General features: G+C 40.5%; 1 pseudogene; it reads left to right on the forward strand.

Annotated features, from left to right (window-relative positions):
- Positions 1–2,313: 2,313 nt before the first annotated feature.
- Positions 2,314–6,392, forward strand: LOC125779441 (uncharacterized; annotated as a pseudogene).
- Positions 6,393–13,592: the final 7,200 nt, after the last annotated feature.

Here is a 13,592-nt window from a genome sequence, read left to right on the forward strand (position 1 = left end):
TATGCCCAATCACCACAGTTTCTCCAAATGCGGATATACGAATAGATGCACAAGCCATTGTTCTACCGCAACTTACAAATTTGCTTCCAAGCTATGAAGTAAATAAGATACACTGGGAAAAATGCTCACATCTCAAATTAGCAGATCCCAATTGTCATACTCCATCACAAATCGACATATTATTAGGCAGTGACTTAATACCTCAAATAATTCTTGAAGGTATAGAGAAAATCTCCAATAAATTGTTAGCCCAAAATACAATCTTTGGGTGGATTATAAGTGGCCAAGTCCCTGAAACAATCAATTCTTTCACCACACAAGTGGAAAACATTTCAAACGAATTTTTAAATAATCAACTAAAAAAATTTTTGGAAATAGAAGAATTACCCCAAATCACCCGGCTTTCAGAAGAAGACCAGGCATGCGAAGCCTATTACAAATCCACAACAACAAGAAACGAACATGGTCGTTATGTTGTGCGATTACCTTTCAAACCAACTTTCCCTGAAACCATAGCTCTAGGCCACTCTAGAGTATTAGCAGTCCAGCAATTTCTAAGCCTGGAAAAAAGCCTGATAAAGAAAAGCGAGCTTAAATCGGCATACGATAATGTGATGGACGAATATCTTGACCTCAATCATATGGAAGAAGCTGTACCATATGAAAAGGTATCTAAAGGTAGATATTTATCTTTTTATCTGCCACATCATGGGGTAATAAGACCTGATAAAATTACAACAAAAGTACGAGCGGTGTTCAATGCCTCAAAGTGTACGAGATCAGGCAAATCACTCAATGATGTATTATACACAGGGCTAACATTACAACCAGATCTCATGTTGCTAATACTAAATTGGCGTATGTTTAAATACGTTTTTAACAGTATACCAATAGCGTGCGAATCATTATCTCAAGTGATCAAAGCACTAAAGCTCAGCAGGTTTTCCCTAAAGAAAATAACCTCAAATCATCCCGAAATAATCAAAGATATAAGAAAGGAAGACTTATTAGATACTGAATTCCTTAAATTCGAAATAGCTAGTACAACAAAAACACTAGGGATTCAATGGAATGCGATAACAGATCAATTCTCATATACAATTGAGTCAATATCTGCAATGTCCGCCATTACAAAACGACAAATCCTTTCCTCGGTGGCAAAACTTTTCGACCCCGCAGGATAGCTTTCGCCAATAATGATTCAAGCTAAAATTCTCATTCAAGAATTGTGGCAAGATGGCACTGAATGGGATGAACAGGTAAAACCTGTACGTTTAACAAAATGGGTTCAATTTGCTAACAACCTACATACTATAGCAGAAATTTCGATAGTTCAAACCCATCTAAAAATAAACGATCACAAAATGTATCTCTGGTCAGACTCAGAAATAGTTCTAGCATGGTTAGAAAAATCACCCTATACTTGGAAGACATATGTATCAAATCGCATATCACAAATCATAGACTTAGTTGTCTCAGCAAAATGGCAACATGTTGCAAGTGCAGATAACCCAGCGGATCTGGGGACAAGAGGTTGCGAACCACTTCACCTCACCAGCACTACACTCTGGTGGAACGGTCCCACATGGCTAACAGAATCACAAGAATTCTGGCCAAAGTCTCCTGCGCGGAATATCATACCTCCGGAAAGTCGGAAAATAGAAAATTTTCATATCATTCCAGAAGAGGATGATATTCTCCAAAGATTTTCATCATTTCCTCGAGCACTAAGGGTAGTCGATTATATGCACAAATTCATCCATAAACTTAAACAAAAGGTGAAAAGAATATCAAACGATCCTTACATACAACTACCATATTCCGACTTGTAACATGCCAAGGTCAGTCTAATCTTGTATACACAAACTCGCTATTTCAGCAAAGAGAAATCAAAGTTGCTTGAAAAGCGACCTCTCGAAAAGGGAAGCTCACTTCTCGTGTTAAACCCATTCCTGGACGCTAAGGGATTACTACGGGCAAATGGAAGACTAGCCAACTCCAGCCTTAGTTACAATGAACGACATCCCATCATTATCCCAGAGAAATCCCGTTTTACTTACTTATTTCTAATATATCTCCACCAGCTTACATTGCATGGTGAGCATCGCTTGATGCAACAAATGGTCCGACAAGAGTTCTATATACCGCGACTAAAGCCACAAATTAAAAGAACCATTTTCATGTGTAAACAGTGTGCTATGTACAAGCACAAGATGCGTACGCAGATCATGGCAGCCCTACCACCTGAGCGCTGCAACTATGCTTTACCCTTTACCATTACTGGGGTTGATTTTGCTGGACCTTTCCATATAAAGGCCTCAATGCTAAGGTCTTCCTCATTTAGAAAATGGTATGTGGCTGTCTTTGTATGTTTTACAACAAAGGCAGTACACCTCGAGCTATGTTCGGATCTGACCGCTGCGGCTTTTCTTGCAATATTTGGCCGCTTTGTCGGACGACGCAGATTTCCTTTAAAAATTATGAGCGACAATGGAAAAAACTTTGTCGGAGCTCAAAGAGCCACGGAAAAGGAGTTTTTACAATTCATGAAAAAAGTATCCCCCGAAATTGTCAAAATATATGCACCCCAAGGGATCGATTGGCAATTCATACCCCCATGTTCTCCTCACATGGGCGGACTCTGGGAATCAGCAGTAAAGAGCTTTAAGTCCCATTTAAAGAAAACGGCTGGTAACCATAAATTCAATTATGAGGAGTTTACTACATTACTCACTCGTATCGAAGCCGTACTAAACTCCAGATCTATCTCACCACTCTCGCAAGATCCCTCCGACTTCACAGCTTTAACCCCAGGGCATTTTCTAAAAGGAGCACCCATTCTGGCCATACCTGAGCCAAGCGTGGAGTCGCTATCCATATTAAATATAGGGTGATTTTTTAAGAGCTTGATAACTTTTTTTTAAAAAAAAACGCATAAAATTTGCAAAATCTCATCGGTTCTTTATTTGAAACGTTAGATTGGTTCATGACATTTACTTTTTGAAGATAATTTCATTTAAATGTTGACCGCGGCTGCGTCTTAGGTGGTCCATTCGGAAAGTCCAATTTTGGGCAACTTTTTCGAGCATTTCGGCCGGAATAGCCCGAATTTCTTCGGAAATGTTGTCTTCCAAAGCTGGAATAGTTGCTGGCTTATTTCTGTAGACTTTAGACTTGACGTAGCCCCACAAAAAATAGTCCAAAGGCGTTAAATCGCATGATCTTGGTGGCCAACTTACGGGTCCATTTCTTGAGATGAATTGTTGTCCGAAGTTTTCCCTCAAAATGGCCATAGAATCGCGAGCTGTGTGGCATGTAGCGCCATCTTGTTGAAACCACATGTCAACCAAGTTCAGTTCTTCCATTTTTGGCAACAAAAAGTTTGTTAGCATCGAACGATAGCGATCGCCATTCACCGTAACGTTGCGTCCAACAGCATCTTTGAAAAAATACGGTCCAGTGATTCCACTAGCGTACAAACCACACCAAACAGTGCATTTTTCGGGATGCATGGGCAGTTCTTGAACGGCTTCTGGTTGCTCTTCACCCCAAATGCGGCAATTTTGCTTATTTACGTAGCCATTCAACCAGAAATGAGCCTCATCGCTGAACAAAACACGCGGGAGAAACACATTTCGAACCGAACACTGATTTTGGTAATAAAATTCAATGATTTGCAAGCGTTGCTCGTTAGTAAGTCTATTCATGATGAAATGTCAAAGCATACTGAGCATCTTTCTCTTTGACACCATGTCTGAAATCCCACGTGATCTGTCAAATACTAATGCATGAAAATCCTAACCTCAAAACAATCACCCGTTAGATGGGAACGAATTAAAATTCTCCATCATGATTTCAGCCGCCGATGGAAGGAAGACTACATAAAGGACCTTGACAAGAGATACCGGTGGAAAACTCAAGAAAAGGCACCAAAGCTTGGAGACTGCGTCCTTATACAAGATGATAATGTTAATGAAACAATAAATCGATAAAACTTATAAACCGCTTACCAAATCGAAACCTCGAATAACATAAATGACACAAAGGACTTAACATAAATGTCTGATAAAAAAATGACATCCTATTCATGCCACATATCGTGGCACAAAAGTCCATATTATTGTAAATTTCCCAGTATATTTCTAATACCATCATTTCTCTCACAGAGTAATATGGACGTGGATATGGCATCATCGTCAACGCCAACCATGGGTTCGGCAGTTTCCGCCCCTCGCTCTGAAGCTGCCCCAATAGCAGCACCCTGGACCAACACTGCACCGGCAGCGCCTCGAACAACAACAGGCTCCACCGCGACCACGGCTCCGCGTCAAAGCACGCCAGCATTACCAGCGGATCTGCAACGAATTCGTTGTCCACTATGCCGCCGCCCGCATCGGCTATCGCACTGCGGTATATTCAAAGGCATGCCGCCGATGCAACGCCAGCAGGTGGCACAGGCGCACGGGTATTGTCTGAATTGTCTGGCAACTTCCCACGCAACTCAGTAGTGCCCATCACCTAATCGTTGCCAAATCTGTGTGCGGGCTCATCATACGCTGCTGCACCGCACTAGCAGACGCGACTCCGGGCGCCCACCGGCTCCTCGCGCCAGTGGTAACGTCAGGCGTTCTCAAAGGACTCCTGTGACGGCATACCGCCGGCGCGGACCCCCTCCAGCAGAATCCCGTCCCTGGCGCCAAAACCGGGCAACATCAACACGACGCCATCAGCTTAGGCCGCAATCCCGCCGGTCAACAGGTCTCAGCAGCGTTGTAGCTACGCTACAGCAGCTACAGCGGCTTCTAGGCTAAATACTCGCCTAGGGGGGCCGGGATGGCTAAATGAGTAGCGACGTCGCATCACATCTGCATCAATTCACCACACATTAACACACATACACGCACATGCACCCAAACGCGATGACATTCGGCAGTCTAATTGGAACAAAAGGAAAAGAGAAAAGATCTCGCGCACCTTTCGTTGATACGACGTCGATCAAGCAGCATCGCTCTTCGCTTTCCGCAGCATCCCGGTTCACTTTCGCTACCCGCCTTTATATACGTTTAAAGTTTTTCGATTTATATTAAAGTCATTTGTAATAATTTTCATCATTTCATTTAACGTTTTTTAAACAACTTATAATTACTTTGATAATTTTTGTATACATAATATACATACATTTAACGATTTAATCTAAATTTTAAATCACATTTGGTTATACCAATTTTGAACTGCATAAAAATGAAAAATTTTAAAATGAATTTCGAAATTCAGTGCATTTTTCCTTATAACAAAAATTGTGAGTGGCCTATAAGGTGAGTTTATTGTACACTTACACTTTACGCATAAGTTTGTCCATTTGGAGTGCACTTTTGAGGAATTAAGACCATGGGACGCCACACAACGATTGTCAAAAGAAAATTAGTCATTCATCATGCTGAACTAGGAAAATCGCAACGGAAAATTGCAGAAATACTCAATATTACTAGATCTGCTGTCCAAAAAATTATATTGAGGCACAAAACGGAGAATCGTATCTGCAACAAGCCGAAAACCAGCGAGAAAAAAATTTTCTCTGGAAGAGACGGAAAGTGGTTGCCTCGACAGGTGGCCGATAATCAGAAGCTTAGTGCACCTAAACTTGCTGAAATCGCGTAGAAATATCTAAACAAAAAGTGTAACCCAGAAACCATTCGGAGAATCTTGCGTAAGAATGGTCTTCATGGTAGAGTTGCACTAAAAAAGCCATTCATCAATCCCAAAAACCGCCAAATTCGATTGGAGTTCGTTCAGGAACATGAAAAATAGGATTTTGAATTCTGGTAGTCAGTTATTTTTTCCGATGAAAGCATGTTTAAAATGTTTGGGTCGGATGGACCAAGTAAGATATGGCGTAGGGCGAATAAGGCCTTGGATCCTAAACACACAATTCCAACCGTAAAACACGGAGGAGGCTCTGTAATGGTATGGGGTTGTATGAGTGCTGCCGGCGTAGGAAATCTAGTTTTTATCGAAGGAATCATGGATAAGATGTATTATTTAAACATTCTAAAAGATAATTTGAAGAGTAGTGCCGAAAAATTGGGGTTGGGGGCAACATTCCAATTTTATCAAGATAATGACCCCAAACACAAATCCCACATTGTTCGAGAATGGATGCTTTATAACTGTCCAAAAGTGATTCAAACACCTCCCCAATCCCCGGACTTGAATCCTATTGAAAATTTATGAAGTATTTTGGAGAAAAATATTAGAAATCATAACATCTCAAGCATGTATGAAAAAAGATTTGCAAGAAGAATGGGAAAAAATTCAATCTTTTTACACTGAAAATTTGGTTAAATCTATTCCAAAAAAGCTCAAAGCAGTAAAGGACAATAAAGGATATCATACCAAGTATTAACCACCTACGAAAATCCTATTTTCAATAAAACTTTTATCGTGGATACTTTTCACTGTGAGGTAGAAAATGATTTTGTTTTACAATTATTATTTTTTTTTTTAGAATTTACATAAATATCGTTAATTTTATTTTATTAATTTTAAGTTAAGATGTTAATGTTCAAATATAAAAAACAATAAAATTGAATTTAATTATTAACTATCAATAATCGCATTTTCAATACAAAAAACTCAAGTGGATACTTTTGACTGTGACTCACTGTATATCAAGTGCCTAATAGTAGTTGAGCAACACCAAAAGCTCCAACAGGATCGGGAAGAAACTCTCCGAGTCGTTCGATACCAAACGATGTTTTAGGCAAGACAACTCTCTTTCGTACACCTTCTTCAATCTGCTCTTGGAGAAAATAATTCGAGCTGTAGAACTTAATCGAGAACGTACAATCTTCTACTTCTAACGGGTGATTTTTTTGAGGTTAGGATTTTCATGCATTAGTATTTGACAGATCACGTGGGATTTCAGACATGGTGTCAAAGAGAAAGATGCTCAGTATGCTTTGACATTTCATCATGAATAGACTTACTAACGAGCAACGCTTGCAAATCATTGAATTTTATTACCAAAATCAGTGTTCGGTTCGAAATGTGTTTCGCGCGCGTGTTTTGTTCAGCGATGAGGCTCATTTCTGGTTGAATGGCTACGTAAATAAGCAAAATTGCCGCATTTGGGGTGAAGAGCAACCAGAAGCCGTTCAAGAACTGCCCATGCATCCCGAAAAATGCACTGTTTGGTGTGGTTTGTACGCTGGTGGAATCATTGGACCGTATTTTTTCAAAGATGCTGTTGGACGCAACGTTACGGTGAATGGCGATCGCTATCGTTCGATGCTAACAAACTTTTTGTTGCCAAAAATGGAAGAACTGAACTTGGTTGACATGTGGTTTCAACAAGATGGCGCTACATGCCACACAGCTCGCGATTCTATGGCCATTTTGAGGGAAAACTTCGGACAACAATTCATCTCAAGAAATGGACCCGTAAGTTGGCCACCAAGATCATGCGATTTAACGCCTTTAGACTATTTTTTGTGGGGCTACGTCAAGTCTAAAGTCTACAGAAATAAGCCAGCAACTATTCCAGCTTTGGAAGACAACATTTCCGAAGAATTTCGGGCTATTCCGGCCGAAATGCTCGAAAAAGTTGCCCAAAATTGGACTTTCCGAATGGACCACCTAAGACGCAGCCGCGGTCAACATTTAAATGAAATTATCTTCAAAAAGTAAATGTCATGAACCAATCTAACGTTTCAAATAAAGAACCGATGAGATTTTGCAAATTTTATGCGTTTTTTTTTTTTTAAAAAGTTATCAAGCTCTTAAAAAATCACCCTTTATCAACTGCTGGCGTTTGTCGATGATATTGATATCATTGGCTTCAACACCAAAGGCTACGTAAACACTGCAATCTGGCAACTATCCCTCCACTAACCTCATTACGATATATAATACGTATGTACGATATTAAGGTCTCGTATAAGCATAATAAGAATATTATAAGTCAGTCTTAAGATTCATTTCCTAAATAAATGTTGTATATCAATATAATACTAACATAACTGGCGCAGTCGGTCGCCAAAAAGACCAAAAGGAACCTACCTATACCTAAAAGTTAATAAAGTTAATTTGTGGGACTATTAAAAATAATAATTTTATGAAGTTAAATAAAAATCTAGAATAATTGAACCAAAACAAAAAAAAAAATAAATAGGAAAGCTAAATTTCATTAAATCAAAACTCTGTGAAGTATTAACTTATCTACATAACCTACAAGAATGACATAACTAAGGTCGAAATCTACAAATTTAGTTTTTGAAGTGAAAGACTGTATTTAACATTCACAGTTCAGTACCGTTTTTCTACCAAAACTGCAAACAAAGCAGTTTTGCTACAGCTACATTCAGGGCACTTAGAGCATTAACATCGAAATACTGTAAACAACATTTATAAACAGTGTGTGTATGGCAGAATGCGTAACTGCCCTTCCCTTAAAGAGAAGCCTATACTTGGGCTGGGAAAGATGGGTACAATGTGGGCAATGGTGCCTCTTCTAATTCAATTTCCTGCGGCCGATTCCGATTTTGTTTTCTTAATTTTGCATATAGCTTTATACATGAATTTTGAGTAACATATTTTGAGTATAAGAATAATAAAATAAGTGCAGTGGTTATAATAATTATTAATATATAAAGTGTAGTGTTGTTTTGTGAAATGAGTTCGACAATATCGTTGTGTTGTACAGTTTTGATTTTACTAATGTTTATCGGTGTATATAATGAGGTTAAGTCTATTTCTGGACTTAAAAGGTTTTCACTTAGGATTATTGTTTTATTCACTGCCCGCTTGACTTACCACTTTTGCCAAATTGTGTGTTTTAAAATAAAACCTCCGGTTTCAATTTCACAACTCTATTTACCAGATAAAAACGATTTTATTGTACAATAGAAATTCGCCTTCTTATGGCCGTATAGAGGGTGTTCCGGACGCGTTAGTTTCACAATTGTGTTCATAAAATATTATTAAAATTATTATATTCACAAAATTATGTTCGTGAATTATGGAGATCGGTGTAAATGGGGATAATTAGCGGTGCGTGGCGAAAAAGCGACGTGCATTCAGCAACAGACGAATCAATACTGACTTGTGTATAGCCTAACCCTTTTTATGTTGAGTAGTGTGGTGTGCGTTTGAGTTTGTGGATCCTAGGCTCTCGCGTGTGGGTGGTGTTGATGTTGAGTGTGGTGATGTCGAAGCGAGTGTGCGTGTTAGTGATGGTTGTGGTGTGGGGCCGGCGACTAAGGCTCATTTAGCCATCCCGGTCCCCCTAGGCGAATATTTCAGCCAAGAGTTCGTTGAAGCTGCTGGAGAGTGGATACGACGCTGCTGAGTCCTGAGGTGCGGCGCGGACGCGGTCTTTGTTGCTGGCGTCGTGTTGACACCCCATTGTGTGGCCGCCGGGTACGGGATGATGATCGCCCTATTGTTCGACGGGACCGTGCATCCCGGCTTAATGGGGATCGTCGTACTGCACCGCGGTTGCGGCCGGCAGTATGTTGACTGGTGGTGTTCCGAGTGGTTCGGTGCAACATGGTATAATGCGGCCGCATACAAATCTGGCACAGGTTGCCCGAAGTGCACTCGTTGGTTTGGTGGATAGGCGTCAGGCAGGCAGACGAGCAGCTGGCGTTGCTGAGGTGGCAATCCCTTAAAGATCACGCATTGTGGCAGCCGGTGGGGTCGACGACATAGAGGGCATCAAAGACGTTGTGGGTCTGCTCCTAGCGGGGGTGTTGACGGCAATGCTACCGTTCTACTCCGAGGCGCCGTTGGTGTGGTTGTTCGGGGCGCTGCGACTGGGGCAGCCGCTTGGCGTGGCACATTGACAGCCGACCGAGTGGTTGCTGTCGGGGATGCTGGTATGTCTGCAACCATATTGATCTGTATGGAAGAGTGTTATTTAAATTAGAATGTGGTTACATATAGGACATATGAGCATGGCTGCCACGTTATGCGGCATGAGTGGACCATTAGATTAATCGACTACTTATGTTGTTTCGAGAGTTATTTTATATATATATATACGAGGGCTGTCCGATAAATAACCGACCTAACCATGATGCACGCGACTTTTTAAAATTTTTTTTTTTTTTTTCTACATAGTCTCCTTGTAACTCCACACACTTCTCCCAGCGATGCTCCCATCTCTGCAACCCTTCCAAATAGTACTTGGCGTCTTTGTCTGCAAAATACGAGTTTACGAAAGAGATTGCCTCCTCATTTGACGAAAATCTCTGGCCGCCGAGCGCAGTTTTAAGTCGAGGTAACAAAAAAAGTCGCTTGGTGCTAGATCCGGTGAATAAGGTGGATGGTCAAGCAGTTCGAACCGCAATTCGTGGATTTTCGCCATGGCGACTGTTGAGGTGTGAGATGGTGCGTTGTCTTGGTAGAACAAGACTTTCTTTTTTTGCAAATGTGGCCGATTTTTCGAAATTTCTTCCTTTAGCTTGTCCAATAATGATGCGTAGTATGCTCCTGTTATAGTTTTTCCTTTTTCAAGATAGTCGATAAAAATAATTCCATGGCTGTCCCAAAAAACACTCGTCATCACTTTCCCAGCCGAATACACAGCTTTAGGTTTTTTTGGGGCTGGTTCCCCCTTTTCAATCCACTGTTTAGATTGGTTTTTTGTTTCGGGCGTATAATGATGAATCCAAGTTTCGTCTACAGTTATCAATCGGCGCCAAAACTCGGTCTTATTGCCTCTAAACTGAGCCAACAGAGCGCTGGAAATGTTCATGCGCGCACGTTTGTGGTCTAGCGTAAGCAAACGCGGCACCCAACGCGCGCACAGCTTTCTCATGCCCAAATCTTGGCTTAATATATGACAAACAGTTTCTTTTGACATCTTCATAATCTCAGCTATTTCCCTAACTTTAATCCGGCGGTCGTCTAGTACCAATTGATGAACTTTAGCGATGTTATCGTTAGTGGTTACAGTTTTTGGACGCCCAGGACGTTCATCATCTTCCAAGCTCCTGCGACCACGTTTAAATTCAGCTGCCCAAAATTTTACGGTGGTAAACGATGGTGCAGAGTCACCATACACAGAGTCCAACTCATCTTTGATTTGTGAAGGCGTATTGCCTTTCAAAAATAAAAATTTAATTACAGTTCGATATTCAATTTTTTCCATTTTGGGGAAATCACCGAAATAGACTTCCAAAAACGACTGTCAACAGATAATTGCGCAAGATAAATTTCTGAAATTTTGGCGAGTAGCTTATTATAATATCCACAATTTGAAGTAGAAACTTTTTTTTCAGATGTGCCTCTAGCTTCACGTTGAGGTCGGTTATTTATCGGACAGCCCTCGTATATTTATATAACTTATATTTTATTTTGTTTTTATATTCGGTTTACTTTAGCGGTTTATCGGTTTCCGGTTCGCGGTTTTCGGCGATCGGTAAGAAGCATAATTTGACGAGCGGTCGTGTTAGCTTTCCGGACTGCGTACGGAGATCGACTACGTGAATATGACCGTCGAAGCCCGGACAAAGCTTCTCTATGCGGCCCAGCCGCTATTCGGTAGGTGGCAGGCAATCGTCATGAATCAGGACACAATCTCCAACTTTTGGCACATTTTCTGTTTATATTTCTTATTTAATAAGGATAGCGACTGCACGCCTGGCTCATTTGTGGCCAGAAAGGGTGCTTCTTTTAGGAAATGCCCTGGAGTTAGGGCTGTGAAGTCGGAGGGATCTTGCTATAGTGCTGTGAGCGGCCCTGAGTTGAGAACGGCTTCAATTTTAGCTAATAATGTCGTGAATTCTTCATAATTAAATTTATAGCTGCCGGCTAGCTTCTTGAAATCAGATTTGAAGCTCTTTACAGCTGATTCCCATAAACCACCCATATGAGGAGCGCTTGGAGGTATAAATTGGCAATTGATACCTTGGGGAGCGTACTTTTGTACGATATCAGGGGACACTTGTTTTAAGAAATCCACAAACTGTTTTTCTGTGGCTCGTTGGTCTCCTATGAATGTTTTGCTATTATCGCTCATCATTTCGGATGGAAAGCCACGTCGAGCGACGAAGCGAGCAAATACGTTTGTGTTTTTAAGACTTGTGTTGTCAGAGGAAATTCTGACTTTTTGTCTTCTGCCAGTTCGTGGAGTGTACGAATAGCGAGGTATGGGGCACAGTTTACGCCAAAGGTACTTGTTTTTTAATTTAAAGTCGCGTAGTGGACTATTGGGAGATTTTCGGAAAATAATTCGTTGAAAATCTTGATCATCTTTATGTACGACTATTTGTCGATACATTTTTTCAACATCCCCATTGAAAACGTATTTGTATATACGGCAATTTAATACGAGGAGCATTAAATCTGGTTGGAGGGTGGGTCCCGTGAATAGAATATCATTGAGGGAATTCCCAGAGCTAGTGCATCTGGAGGCATTAAAGACAACTCTAACTTTTGTTGTTTTTTTGTCAGGCTTTACTACTGCATGGTGTGGCAAGTAGAATGAGTGATATTTGCCTTTTATGATTTTTTCGCATGGGCTTACTTCCTCCATGTGATCTAAAAGGTGGTATTCTTCTAAGACACTATCATAATGTTGTTTGAGCTCCCCTTTTCTAAGTAGGTTTTTGCGAGAGTGACCTATGGCGAGTGTATCTGAAAATTGTTGTTTAAATGATAGCCGTACGACATACCGACCATTTCCTGATCTAATAGTTGTGGCTTTGTAAAAGTATTCACAATACTGATCTTCTGGCGTTTTAATTGAAATGATGCCTCTTCTGGCAATATACGCAATTGAATTTGCTTTCGCAGTTATTGTGATTATGTGAGTGGGACAAGCGGTTTGTACAGAGTCTTTTTGCTCTGACAAAGTTGTTGCTTTCATTGATATTAAGTTTTTAAAACTTTTTGCAAGCTTTCAGCTTATGCCCTCCTTTACACAGTTCGCAGGACGTTTGGTTATATTGTTCGGATATGAACGATTGATTTTTAAAGAAGCTTCTGTTTAAATTGTGGTTGTTACTAGCTTGGGGTCTAATGAAACTTCGATTTAGGTCGTGTTGAACATTTTTAGTTCTGACCGTTTTTTTATCTACCCTTTCCGCGATTTCATATTGGGTAGTTAAGAAATCTTTCATTTGTTGCCACGTTGGGCATTTTCTTCGTGATGAGAGCGATTGCTCCCACAGAAGCAAAGGTTTTTCCGGTAATGCCGCGGAGCATAATTGTCTGTGGGAATATTCTGTGACGCTGGAACCGACAAGCAATTTGAAACAGTGGATTGAAGTTTTATAAATTCTTCACTTGTTTCTTTCTGAATTTTTGGTAAATTCATTATTATTGTGACTTGTTTGTCGACTAATATTCTTTCGTTTTCGTAGCGAGCTTTTAGAGCATCCCAAGCATAGTTGAAATTTTCGTCAATAAGAGCGAACTGTTTGACTATTACGTCTGCTTGACCTTTAGTTTTCTATCGGAGGTGATACAATTTTTGCGCTTGAGATAATTTTGGATGGTTTATGTACACGGCTGTAAACATGTCCCGGAAGGACGGCCATTGTTCATAACCTCCATGAAATATTTCCGTATCACACGCTGGCACTTTG

The sequence above is a fragment of the Bactrocera dorsalis genome, chromosome 6, assembly GCF_023373825.1.
Source record: "Bactrocera dorsalis isolate Fly_Bdor chromosome 6, ASM2337382v1, whole genome shotgun sequence".
NCBI classification, from domain to species: domain Eukaryota; kingdom Metazoa; phylum Arthropoda; class Insecta; order Diptera; family Tephritidae; genus Bactrocera; species Bactrocera dorsalis.